The sequence below is a fragment of the Protopterus annectens genome, chromosome 7.part1, assembly GCF_019279795.1.
Source record: "Protopterus annectens isolate FY-2018-M chromosome 7.part1, PAN1.0, whole genome shotgun sequence".
Lineage (NCBI taxonomy): Eukaryota > Metazoa > Chordata > Ceratodontiformes > Protopteridae > Protopterus > Protopterus annectens.
This window is the reverse complement of record NC_056740.1, coordinates 288911689-288925059: the sequence shown is the minus strand read 5'-3', so window position 1 is coordinate 288925059 and position 13371 is coordinate 288911689. Positions and strand designations below refer to the sequence as shown.

At 45.7% G+C, this 13371-nt stretch overlaps 1 protein-coding gene across 1 annotated transcript in view; it reads right to left on the bottom strand.

Annotated features, from left to right (window-relative positions):
- The window catches only part of LOC122807736, an 875912-nt gene that overhangs the window by 43036 nt on the left and 819505 nt on the right, over positions 1-13371 (bottom strand). The gene's annotated exons all lie outside the window — the stretch shown is intronic.

The following is a 13371-nucleotide window of genomic DNA, read 5'->3' as shown; positions in this document are numbered from 1 at the left end:
ATCAGACCGTGCACGTGGCTCTGGACAGTCCCAGCAGGGACATGTGTCCAGTCATCAACCAACTGCTTCTGATGACAGTACCCAGTCTGGCTTAGTACCTGGTACTGTCCGTAGCACCCCTGCCAGGCACAGGTACCATGTCCATGGCCAGAGACAGCGATCTGTATGACCTGACAGGTACAGTCTGTGGCTGTCCACAAACACCCGTATATGGCAGCCATGTGGTGGAACTGTGTGCATGCATACACACATGCATAATGCTAACACCTAGGGCTAACACATACACACACACACACCGCATCAACATTGCCCCATTTTGTACTGTTGTCCCTCACTAACACACACACACATACATCTTGATTGGATGTGTCAATGGCAGACTCTGGCATACCAAGTACATACCCTGTGCATATGATGAAACTGTGCCACCTCCTGCAATCTGTAACATTGATGCAGGAACAGGATAGCATGGTACTGATGCACAGGGTGACTACATAGCACTGTAGTAATATTATCATGTTGTTTACAGTACAGTGTAATGATATCAATGTGGGTATATCCCAGCATGCCTGATGCATTCACAGTATGATTGTCATTGTAGTGTTTTTATACACCAGTGTTAATTCCAAAAGTGTAATGTCTGCACATGTTTGCATTCTGGTGGTAAGGCTGAAAACACAAACCCACCTACATAGGTATCACAGGGGATAAAAAACTGGAAGTAATGAAACTCAATGCCAGACATCTAAACCGCAAGATGCATGCAGTCCAAGCTCTACTCAGCATGGAGAATGTTGATATCTGTGCAGTAACAGAAACCTGGTTCAAGGCTCCCAAGAGCACCCTAGCACTACCAGGTTACACCTCATACCATGCTTTACAGCCCCAAAACATGGAACTAACTACGAAAGGAGGGTGAGTATCAACAGATGTCAAGGATACCCACACCCCCAGGTTGGTGCCACAGCATGAAGCATCACAGACTATCCACGTACAACTAACAGTGGGTAAAACTGCCCTCCAGTTCATAGCCTGCTACAGACCACCCTCCTAAACCCAGGTAACCCACTTGGCCTACTTATGAACACATGTAAATATAAATATGAAGGTGTCTCCAAACAACATTATATTGGGCAACTTCATCTACCCACACATAGACTGGGAGCATTACTGTAGCTCCAACACCCTAGGCCAACGGTTCCTAGAATTCATACACTCAAATGCTATGGAACAACTTGTTACCACTCCCACAAGAGGGGAGAACATACTGCACCTGATCATCACCAACATGGGGACTCTGCTCCAGACCAGAAGTGTATCCCTCACTGGTAAGATCAGACCATAGAGTAATCTCACTGTATATTGACATACCAACCCCAGCCCCTGCCCAGAAACCACAGTGAAAAAGTTGTCTAAAGCAAATTCCACACACCTCAAAACCAAGACAGAGGTGGAATCCTTCAAAGCCCCCGGGCCTGTGGAAAATATGGCCCACACTGCTGAATCCTTTATAAACGCATTCTATGAACACCTTCAGGAATGCACAGATCATGCAATTCCAAATATAACCATGACCCAATCCTCCAAAGACAGGCGTCCTTTCTGGTGAACCCCAGCCACATAACAGAAAACAATAGAAGGAGGAAGCTACTACATGATCGAGCAATATCCCAGAAAGAGAAGGCATCTCTGATCAGTATTTTGAAAACATTACGGTCACTCATAAAATCATCTAAGGCCAGCTTCAAGAGAAATATTGCACAAGACACTAAGGATAATCATAAGGCTTTCTTTACTTACGTTAGGAATCTGGGTGGGAATTCCCAGATATGCTCAGAAGTTGTCCTAAACGAAAAGGAATACACCTAAGCTACATACATTGCCAACATCATTGCTGACAGGTTCAGCACAAACATCTCACCCCCCTCCCCACCACAAGGGCAAATATATATATCCCAGCAGAGTGATGGCCCCCTGACATCTGAGATGCTCAGTCGCCCTCTCCAAAGCAAAAACACAGCATCAATGGGAGCAGACAGTGTCCCAGGCTGCATCCTACATGAACTCCAAGAAGAACTAAACACAAACATAAAACTACTGTTCAATCCCAGCCTTACTACAGGATATGTACCCAAGGAGTGGCGTACAGCAACAGTGATCCCTCTCCACAAAGGTGGTGCCTCAACGGATCCTGGAAACTATCACCCCATACGCCTGACTAGCTTGGTCTGCAAAGCTATGGAAAGGATCATCATAGACCTCATAAATAAAGCTATTGGGTACCTACAGACACTGGATACTACCCAGTTCGGCTTTGTTGAGGGCACATCCTGCCTCTTAAACCTGGTTGATGTCCTTGAAACAGTCACCAAGGCCAGTGACGAGGGGAAGGTTTTCAACACAGCCTACCTGAACCTTGCAAAAGCCTTCGATACAATACCCCACTTGGGCATTATAGAGACGCTCACCAGCATAACTATAAACCCCTATGTCACTAGATGGATTGCAAACTGGCTCATGGACAGAACACACATGGTCAGAATTGCTGGAGCCATGTCACACTCCAAACCGGTTACAAGTGGCGTCCCACAGAGTTCAGTCCTGGGGCCTCTCTTGTTTGGTATATATTTCTCAGAGGTACAGGCCAACACAGATGGACTGTGGCTGACCAAGTTTGCAGATGACTGCAAACTGGGCTCCATAATCAACTCACCAGCCAACAGAAGCATCCTACAAAAGGGCCTCATAGAAACAGACAACTGGTGCCAGAGCCATGGCCTCAAGCTAAACGCCAAAACGTGTGTAGTTATCCCCTTTGGCAAGAACAAAGTGCCCACAAATTAACACATAGGTGGTAAGCCATTAAGTACTGTACACATGATTAGGGACCTGGGGACCCGAGTTGATAGCAAACTCTCATTTGACAACCACATGGTTGTAGTGGTTACACAGACAGTTTATATAGGCCACCTAATCATGAAGGGATTCAAAGCTAGATCACGGGAGGTCATCGTGCCTCTTCAGTCATCCCTCATCAGGCCCATAATTGAGTACAATGCCCCTTTTGTGGTGTACCTTACCAGAGACCTGTCCTGCAGCAACTGGAAAGTCCACAAAAGTACCTCACCAAGGGGATCAAAGGGCTCCAGCAGATGCCTGACATATAGAACCATGTCCAACCTGGAATTAATGGACATGCTGCACCTCATAAAATCCAATTTCCATGGAGCTATGCGCTCGTGACACTTGCACCTCAGCACTTACATAAATAGGACATGCTGGAGGGACAGATTCATAACCCAGAGGCTCCCTTCACTCTGGAATAAAATCACAGTCCAGGTTAGGGAGAGTCCCTTAATGACTCTCTGCAAGAGGACTGTTGCTGAGTGGATGGGAGATTGTAGGTTTACCCTGGGTTTCACTTCTGTGTCACTGTTACACAGAGGCTGAGTATACTAACCTGGAAAAAAGCCATATGAAAATACATTTAAAATGGGTGGCGAAAGACAAACACAGTCTGGCTAGGCTTATAACTGCCCTAGGGCAGATAGCCTAGTATGAACCTATGAACCTATTACATGATGTATCCTCAACTGATACACAGATGTAGGAAACCCAGTGTCAGTGATATCCCTGCAGTACTTCACTATACCAGTAGCCATTCTTGCTGAGTCCCACACATCCCTGAGAAGAATACTGTTTGGCATGTAGCAGTCTCACGTACATGCCAACACACTAGCGATATGTTCATCCACGACTGGAAATGTATACAGTGGCCTGCAATGCAGTCTGCACATGACACACATGACCACCAGAAGGGTATCATACAGATAGATACCTGTTGTCCAAGCCATGCGCTATTACTGTAAAGCAACTGTAACTTTGTCATCAGCATGTACTTAACATAGTATTCCAGTAGTACCATGTAGGTGGCAGCACCCATCATGTAGAACGGGTAATGGTGTGTACATATGGACAAGTGTTTTCTTGTCTATCCTGTGATATTCACATTTCCAAAGGTATTGTGCAGTCCCTTGGTGTATCGCCTAAGCAAGAAGGTGTCTTTATGCATATCAGCAACAGTTGCCATACACCTACACTGGATGTCCATTACTCACAGACTTTGCTGTGTTATAACATGTGTGACATATACTCCAGACATGAACCCTCACCCACATTAATATATCACAGCTTTCATGAGTGGGTGTCACCCAGTTGGCCTAGGACACAGATCACTGCAGTAGCCTGCATTGTCAACAACATACATGTATGGCGTACAGTCTGGGAATCTGCAGGACATGCTGGCACAGGTAACAACTGTATTCATATGAGGCGGGCTTCACACATAGGAACTATTGAAGGTCACAGGTACATATCTGTATGTGACACACACATACCTGATGTGTGCATTGCACTTACTGTTATAATTATATGTCATACAATAATAAAAGCAAAACCCACCACACATTGACAAACTGTGTGACAAACACACCCATGGCTTTTGTAGGATTCAAACCCCTACCTAACTATGTTATGACATTTGAGAGAGACGCATTAGCACAGCACACTATTCACATTACTGGGTGGTTTCCTTTCTCCTGCTGTACTTATAGGGTGCTGACATCATCAGTCTTTAGAAAGAGGAATGTACATCATGTAGTGTGTTATTCCAGTTGTCAAAAGGGACATTTCTTTCAAAGAGAATTGCACACATACACACCCCCAACACACACACACACTGAGCATTTGCAGGATTCAAACCCCTACCTAACTATGTTATGACACTTGAGAGAGATGCATTAGCACAGCGCGCTATTCGCATTACTGGGTGGCTTTTTTTCTCCTGCAGTATTTATAGGGTGCCGACATCAGTTTTTACAAAGAAGTATGTACATCTATTACTATCCCTCAGTATGGGGGATAACAATATATATGCATTAACAGACACCTAGTTCAGGGTCACATATGCACATCAGCACTGCCTGGTTATGTTTTATACCATGCTTCGTGAACACAGGACTTGTAACACACAACACAACCAGGGAGTGTATCCATATCCATATGCTCTTCAGTTTTTCCCTTAGAACTGCTCTACTTTCAATCTAAACAGTCTATTCTCTATCTGAAAAGCCCAGCACTTGCTCCTAAAGCATTTTTACACAGGTAAAGCACTCTTAAACAAAAAGAAAGCACTACATCCACCTACAATCCCCTTGAGTACCCATTTCCCTATAGGTCCTTTCTGACTCAGTTACACAGCAATCCCTTACACTATTCTAGCATGTCAAAGGGTCAATTACTGGCATCCTCTCCAGTTCAGCTGGTGAATCTGGGAATCTTGAGGCAATGTTACAACTGCCTCATGTACACAGACAACCCTCTCCTCCTCCCAACAAATACAAATATATGTGAGAGATGCAACTATATATCCAAACTGGAGGCTGAGCTCTCTCGACTCAGTACTGGCAAAACCAGTCAGGAGGAGAAGGTAACCACACACACACCACAAACCCAGTCTCACATAGACCTATCACAACTGCAAACCAAACATGTAAACACACAACAACATACTCAGAGGTTCTAATTAAAAATCTACCAAAAGAACAGAGGCCTCCAAAGCAGACATCCAAGCAACCACTACCTCAAAACATAGCACATGCAACACATAGTTCACAAAGTCAGTGTGCCAAACAGTCACAGCCCTTAAGGCCAAACAACATGCCTGATGCAGTTGTAATGGGTGACTCCATAGTCAGACAGACTGACATCCCACTCACCAGACTGAACAAAGAAAAGGTTACAGTAAGCTGCCTGTCAGGCGCTAGAATCCGCCACATAACCCAAGCACTATGGTCACTCCAAAGCAAGTACAAATATGACTCAGTCATTGTCCATGCTGGTGTGAATGACCTGAGATGTACCTCCCTGGACTACATGAAAAGAGACATAGAGGAGCTCTCTGATTATGTAGCCCAGGCCAGTATGACCCTGACCCTGAGCAGCATCTTACCCTCACCAAGAAAGATGCCACAGTACAAAGACAAAATTATCAACTTTAACAATTGGCTCAATTTCTGGTGTCATTCTAAGGGGATCCAATGTCTGTCTGCTTGGGATGACATGCTTGACAAGCCATGCTGCTTCACAAGGGATGGCTTGCACCTGTCACCCCTGGGCTTCCGGATATTGGCCAAGGCTCTTGCCACCCCCATACTGCCTTTTTTAGGCAAGGCTCAAAAGACAAACCCACCTCCCTAGAAAACACAAGTGGAAAAAAACTAAGGGTAATGCTGCTCAACGCCAGAAGTCTAAACCTCAAGATACATGCTCTCGAAGCCCTCCTCAGTATGGAGAACATTGATGTCTGTGCAGCGACTGAAACCTGGTTCAAGGCTCCTGAGAGCACCCCAGCACTACCAGGTTATACCTCATATCATGCTTTTCAGCCCCAAAACTTGGACCGAACCACAAAAGGAGGGGGAGTATCCATATTCATCAAAGATACCCACACCTCCAGGTTAGTGGCAACGCACGAAGCATTGGAGACCATCCATGTGCAACTAAACGTAGGCAAAACTGCCCTACAGTTTGTAGCATGCTACAGACCACCCTCTCAAACTCAGGAACCCCACTCAGCCTTCCTGAAGACACTGGAGAGTATGAATGTCTCTCCAAATACCATCATAGTGGGAGACTTCAACTACCCAAACATAGACTGGGAGCATTACTCAAGCCCCAACACCCTAGGCCAAAGGTTCCTAGAATTCATAAACTCAAATGCGATGGAACAACTAGTCAACACTCCCACAAGAGGAGATAATATACTAGACCTGATCATCACAAACATGGGGACACAATGCTCCACACCGGAAGTATACCCCTCATTGGTGAGATCAGACCATAAATTAATCTCACTGGAAATCCACATCCCGCCCCCACCCCCAGCACAAAAGACCACAGTGAAGAATTTCTCAAAAGCCGACTTCACACTTCTTAAGACTGAGGTGGTATCCTTCAAGGCCCCTGGGCCAGTGGAAACCACAGCCCACTCTGCTGAATCCTTTATAAATGCTTTCTACAGACACCTTCAAGAATGCATGGATCATGCAATCCCAAGTAAAACCAAGACCCATTCCCCCAAAGGCAGGCATCCTGTCTGGTGGACCCCAGCCATTAACAAGCTTTACAACAGGAGGAGGAAGCTACTACATGACAGAGCAAAATCCCCAAAAGGGAAAGCATCTCTGATCAGTACTAGCAAACAACTACGATCACTCATAAAATCATCCAAGGCCAACTTTGAGAGAAAAATCGCAAAAGACACTAAAGACAATCACAAGGCCTTCTTTAGTTATGTTAGAAACCTGAGTGGAAACTCCCACATATGCTCAGAGTTAGTCCAAAATGACAAAAAATACACTGAACACACAGACATTGGCAACATACTGGCAGACAGGTTCAGTGCAAATTCCCCCCCCCCCCCAAAAGGAGAAATATCTATCCCAGCAGAGTGTAGCCTCCCTGACATCTCAGATGCCCAGGTGAGAGCCGCCCTCTCCAAAGCTAAAAACACAGCATCAATGGGACCAGACAGTGTCCCGGGTTGTGTGCTACATGAACTCCAAGAGGAACTAAATCCGCACATAAGGCTGCTGTTTAATCTTAGCCTTACTACAGGATATGTACCCAAAGGATGGCATACAGCAGCAGTGGTCCCACTCCACAAAGGAGGTGCTTCTACGGACCCTGGAAATTACCGCCCCATAAGCTTGACGAGCCTGGTCTGCAAAGCTATGGAGAGGATCATTATGGAACTCATAAACAAAGACATTGGGGACCTACAGACACTGGATCCTACCCAATTCGCCTTTATCAAGGGCAGATCCTGCCTTTTGAACCTGGTCGACTTTTCTGAAACAGTCACTAAGGCCATTGATGAGGGTAAGGCAGTTCACACAGCCTACCTTGATCTTGCAAAAGCCTTTGACACAATACCCCACTCGGGCATCATAGACAAGCTCACCAGCTTAAATGTAAACCCATATGTCATAAGATGGGTTGCAAACTGGCTCAAGGACAGAACCCACAAGGTCAGAATTGCTGGAGCCATGTCAGACTCTAAGCCAGTCACAAGTGGTATCCCACAGGGCTCAGTCCTGGGACCCCTCTTGTTTGGCATTTATTCTTCCAAGGTGCAAGCAAACATAGGAGGATTGTGGCTGACAAAGTTCGCAGATGACTGCAAACTGGGTGCCATAACTGATACTCCAGCGGACACAAGCATCCTTCAGAAAGGCCTCGTAGAAATGGATAACTGGTGCCAGAGCCATGGCCTTAAACTGAATGCCAAAAACTGTATAGTCATACCCTTTGGGAAAAACAAATTACCCACAAATTACCACATAGGTGGTAATCCATTAAGTACGGAAGAAGTAATCGGGGACCTAGGGACCCAAGTTGACAGTAACCTCTCATTTGACACTCACATTGCCAAGGTGGTTAGGAAGACCTTCTTCATTACCCACCTTATCATGATAGGATTCACATCTAGATCAAGAGAGGTCATCATGCCCCTATACTCTTCCCTTATCAGGCCCATAATTGAGTACAATGCCCCATTTGGGATGTACCTTTCCCAACACCTGCAGCAGTTAGACAGACCCCAAAAGTACCTCAGCAAGAGGATCAAGGATCTCAAACATATGTCATATGCTGCCCAGCTGAAGAAACTACAGCTAAATTCAGTCGCATACCGCCTACTCAGAGGTGATCTATGCTTGATGTACAAGGCCATGTCCAATCCAGAATTAATGGACATGCTCCACCTCAGAAAATCCAAATCCACCAGAGCCATGAGAGCAAGAGATTTGAACCTCAACACAGAAATAAACAGGACATGCTGGAGGGACAGATTCATAATCCAGAGGCTCCCTACACTCTGGAATAGAATCCCAGTCCATATTAGGCAGAGCCTCTCACTGACTCTCTTCAAGAGAATTCTTGATGAGTGGATGGGAGTTCGTAGGTTTACCCCGGGGGTCATCTCTGTGTCACTACTACACAGAGGCACAGTAAACTAAACCCTAAATGGGCATAGTATTCTCATTCCAAGGGGTGGCGAAAGCCACACACACTCTGGCTAGGCTTATAAATGCCCTAGGGCAGATAGCCTAGTATGAACCTATGAACCTTTGAACCTATGAACCTATATACATCACAGATACACACACCTCTGGGTTGTTACCACTGCACTAAGCATGACAGGCCATAGATATACAACTACCATTGTGCAATACTGCCTTTTGGTTTGGTGTGTAGTTCAGACCACCCCCTCCCATATCCAGGAACCACACTTGGCTTCCCTGGGAACAGTGTGGGATATGAAGGTGTTCACATACGCCATTACAGTAGTTAACTTCAGGTACAGGAATATTGACTGAGGGAACTACTCAGGCCTCAACAACATCGCCCTACAGCCACTACAATTTGTGAATCCATGTGCTATGGCAGAACCAGTCACCACAGCCACAAGGGGGAATAAATATTGGACCTGATCATCACCAACATGAGGACTCTGTTCCACACCAGAGGTAGACCACCATTGTTAAGATAAGACCATAACCAACTTTCCCTGGACGTCCATATCCGATCCCCACCCCCAGGCAAGGAAATCACTGCTAACAAAGTATTTCTCAAAAGCAGACTTTGCACTTGTGAAGACTGGGGTGGAATACTTCAAAGGCCCTGTGCTGGAGGATTATACAGCCCAATCTGCAGAATCCTTTACAAATGCATTCTATGAGCACCTGCAGGTTTTCATTGATCATGCTATCCCAAATAAAACCAAGACTCCTCCACAACAGGAGACCTGTCTGGTTGACACCAGCCATATATAAGCTGTACAACAGAAGGAAGGAGCTAATACATAACAGAGCAATATCCCACAGAGGGAGGACATCTCTGAACAGTATTGGAAAGACACTTCAATCCCTCAAAATCATCACTTGCAAGTTTTGACAGTGAAATTGCCCAGACACTACAGATAAGGCTCCCCTCAGTCTGGAATTGAATCCCAATTAATGTTAGACATAGCTCCTCGCCAACCCTCTTCCAGCAAACTCCAGCCACATGGATGTGACATTGCATATTCAACCCCTGGGATCTCCGCTGTCTCCCTGCTTGACGGAGGCACAGCAAACCAGCCTTAAACGGTGCCTTCTGTGACCTACTTTACATAGGCACAGTAGGCTACTGTACTGGGGAGGCAGACGCTAAATACACTCTGGCTAGGCTTATGTATTCCCTAGGGTAAACAGCCTAGTATCGACCTCTGAACCCATATGTTTATGTTTGGGATGCACAATATTTGTTGCTGATAAACTGTTTTCAGGTCTTTATTGCCATAGCTTTCCCTGTTTCTATGAACAACTTGTGTATCTGTGGAAGATGTTTGATCATGACAGGGTTCCAGTATATTACTTATGTCTCTATTGTCATTTAACTGTGTGCACTGGGCAGATTGCTGTATTGTGGGAGGTTCCTGGCTTAACACATACAAATGCCAGATGTGTGGCCGACTGCTATACTGAGACATGGCCTAAGTGTGTGAGCATGCCCAGTTCAGGCTTTCCATGGCTTGTTGCCTCACATATGTCTCATTTATCAAAGTGTGGAGCATGCCCAGTGTGATCTTTCCATATGTTGAGATCTGAGGTCCACTACATTTGTGGTTGTGTGTGAACTTGAACAATAGTTGACATTTATAGTGTGTGTGTTGGAAGTCATGTTGTGTTCTTACTGCCCAACTGCTTTGTGTCTGAACCCAACAGGGATTATGCTGTGCCTGCAGGGTTTCCATGGGACAGTTTGCATACACTTGTCAACATTCTTTCATACTGACCAAACACTGTAATATTGTCATAGTGTAGTGGTTCAGTCCTTTCACTCTGGTGCACAGTGTCTTGGGTTTGAGTCCCATCACTGCTTTAAATATTCATACTGAGCACACCAGACTAAGGTATGACCATGTTGCATTTTGTTCAGCTATGGCCTACTTAAACCAGGGTTGTCCAGCATTACTAGTGTATTCTGCAACTTGGGTGGACATTGACAAACACTAGGCTATGTGCCCTAGGGCATTTCTAATCCTAGTCAGAGTGTGTTTGTCCTTCAACACACATTTTAACTGGTTTTTGCCATGACATTTTTCAAGGTTAGTATACTGTGCCTCTTTCTAACTGTGACATAAAAGTGATACCCAGGGTAAACCTACAATCTCCCATCCACTCATCAAGATTCCTCTTGAAGAGAGTCAATGAGGGACTCTCTGGCTAACCTGGACTGTGAATTTACTCAAGAGTGGAGGGAGCTTCTGGGTTATGGATCAATCACTACAGCATGTCCTATTTATTTCAGTACTGAGGTTCAGGTCTCTCATATGCATAGCTCAATGGGATTCAGATTTTACAAGGTGCAGCATGTGCATTGATTCCAGGTTGGACATGGCTTTATACATCAGGCACAGATCGCCTCTGGGCAGGCAGTATGCCACTGTGTGGAGCTGCAGTTTGTTTAATCAGGCAGCACATGGCATCTGTTAGGTTCATAGGTTCATAGGTTCATAGGTTCATACTAGGCTATCTGCCCTAGGGCATTTATAAGCCTAGCCAGAGTGTGTTTGGCTTTCACCACCCATTTTAAATTAATTTTGCTATGCCCTTTTTTGAGGTTAGTATACTGTGCCTCTGTCCAACAGTGACGCAGAAGTGATACCCGGGGTAAACCTACGATCTCCCATCCACTCATCAAGATTCCTCTTGAAGAGAGTCAATGAGGGACTGCCTAACCTGGACTGGGATTTTATTCCAGAGTGAAGGGAGCCTCTGGGTTATGAATCTGTCCCTCCAGCATGTCCTATTTATTTCAGTGCTGAGGTTCAAGTCTCTCGAGTGCGTAGCTCGATGGGATTTGGATTTTCTGAGGTGCAGCATGTCCATTAATTCCGGGTTGGACATGGCTTTATACATCAGGCACAGATCGCCTCTGAGCAGGCGGTATGCCACTGAGTAGAGCTGGAGTTTCTTTAACCGCAGCATATGGCATCTGTTTGAGCCCTTTGATCCTCTTGGTGAGGTACATTTGGGGTCTTTCCAGTTGCTGCAGGTGTCTGGTAAGGTACATCCCAAAAGGGCATTGTACTCAATTATGGGCCTGATGAGGGATGAGTAAAGAGGCACGATGACCTCCCTGATCTAGATGTGAATCCCTTCATGATTAGGTGGGCTATATAAAATGTTTTTCTAACCACTTTGGCCATGTGGTTGTCAAATGAGAGATTGCTATCAACTTGGGTCCCCAGGTCCCTAATTACTTCTTCTGTACTTAATGGATTACCACCTATGTGGTAATTTGTGGGCACTTTGTTTTTGCCAAAGGGGATGACTATACACTTTTGGCGCTTAGCTTGAGGCCATGGCTCTGGCACCAGTTGTCTGTTTCTATGAGGCCCTTTTGGAGGATGCTTGTGTCGGCTGGAGAGTTGATTATGGCGCCCAGTTTGCAGTCATCTGCGAACTTGGTCAGCCACAGTCCTTCCATGTTGGCCTGTACCTCCGAGAAATATATACCGAACAAGAGAGGTCCCAGGACTGAGCCTTGTGGGACGCCACTTGTAACTGGTTTGGAGTCCGACATGGCTCCAGCAATTCTAACCATGTGGGTTCTGTCCTTGAGCCAGTTTGCAACCCATCTAGTGACATAGGGGTTTATATTTAAGCTGGTGAGTTTATCTATAATGCCCGAGTAGGGTATTGTATCGGAGGCTTTTGCGAGGTCCAGGTAGGCTGTGTGGACCACCTTCCCCTTGTCAATGGCCTTGGTGACTGTTTCAAAGAAATCAACCAGGTTTAAGAGGCAGGATCTGCCCTAAACAAAGCCGAACTAGGTAGGATCCAGTGTCTGTAGGTCCCCAATATCTTTATTTATGAGGTCTATGATGATCCTTTCCATAGCTTTGCAGACCAAGCTAAGCAGGCTTATGGGGCAATAGTTTCCAGGATCCATTGAGGCACCACCTTTGTGGAGAGGGACCACTGTTGCTGTACGCCACTCTTTGGGTACATATCCTGTAGTAAGGCTGAGATTGAACAGTAGTTTTATGTTTGGGTTTAGCTCTTCTTGGAGTTCATGTAGGACACAGCCCGGGACGCCGTCTGGTCCCATTGATGCTGTGTTTTTTGCTTTGGAGAGGGCGACTCTTACCTGAGCATCTGAGATGTCAGGGGGGCAGCACTCTGCTGGGATAGATATTTGCCCTTTTGGTCGGGAGGGGGGGGGAGTTTGCGCTGAACCTGTCAGCTAGGATGTTGGCAA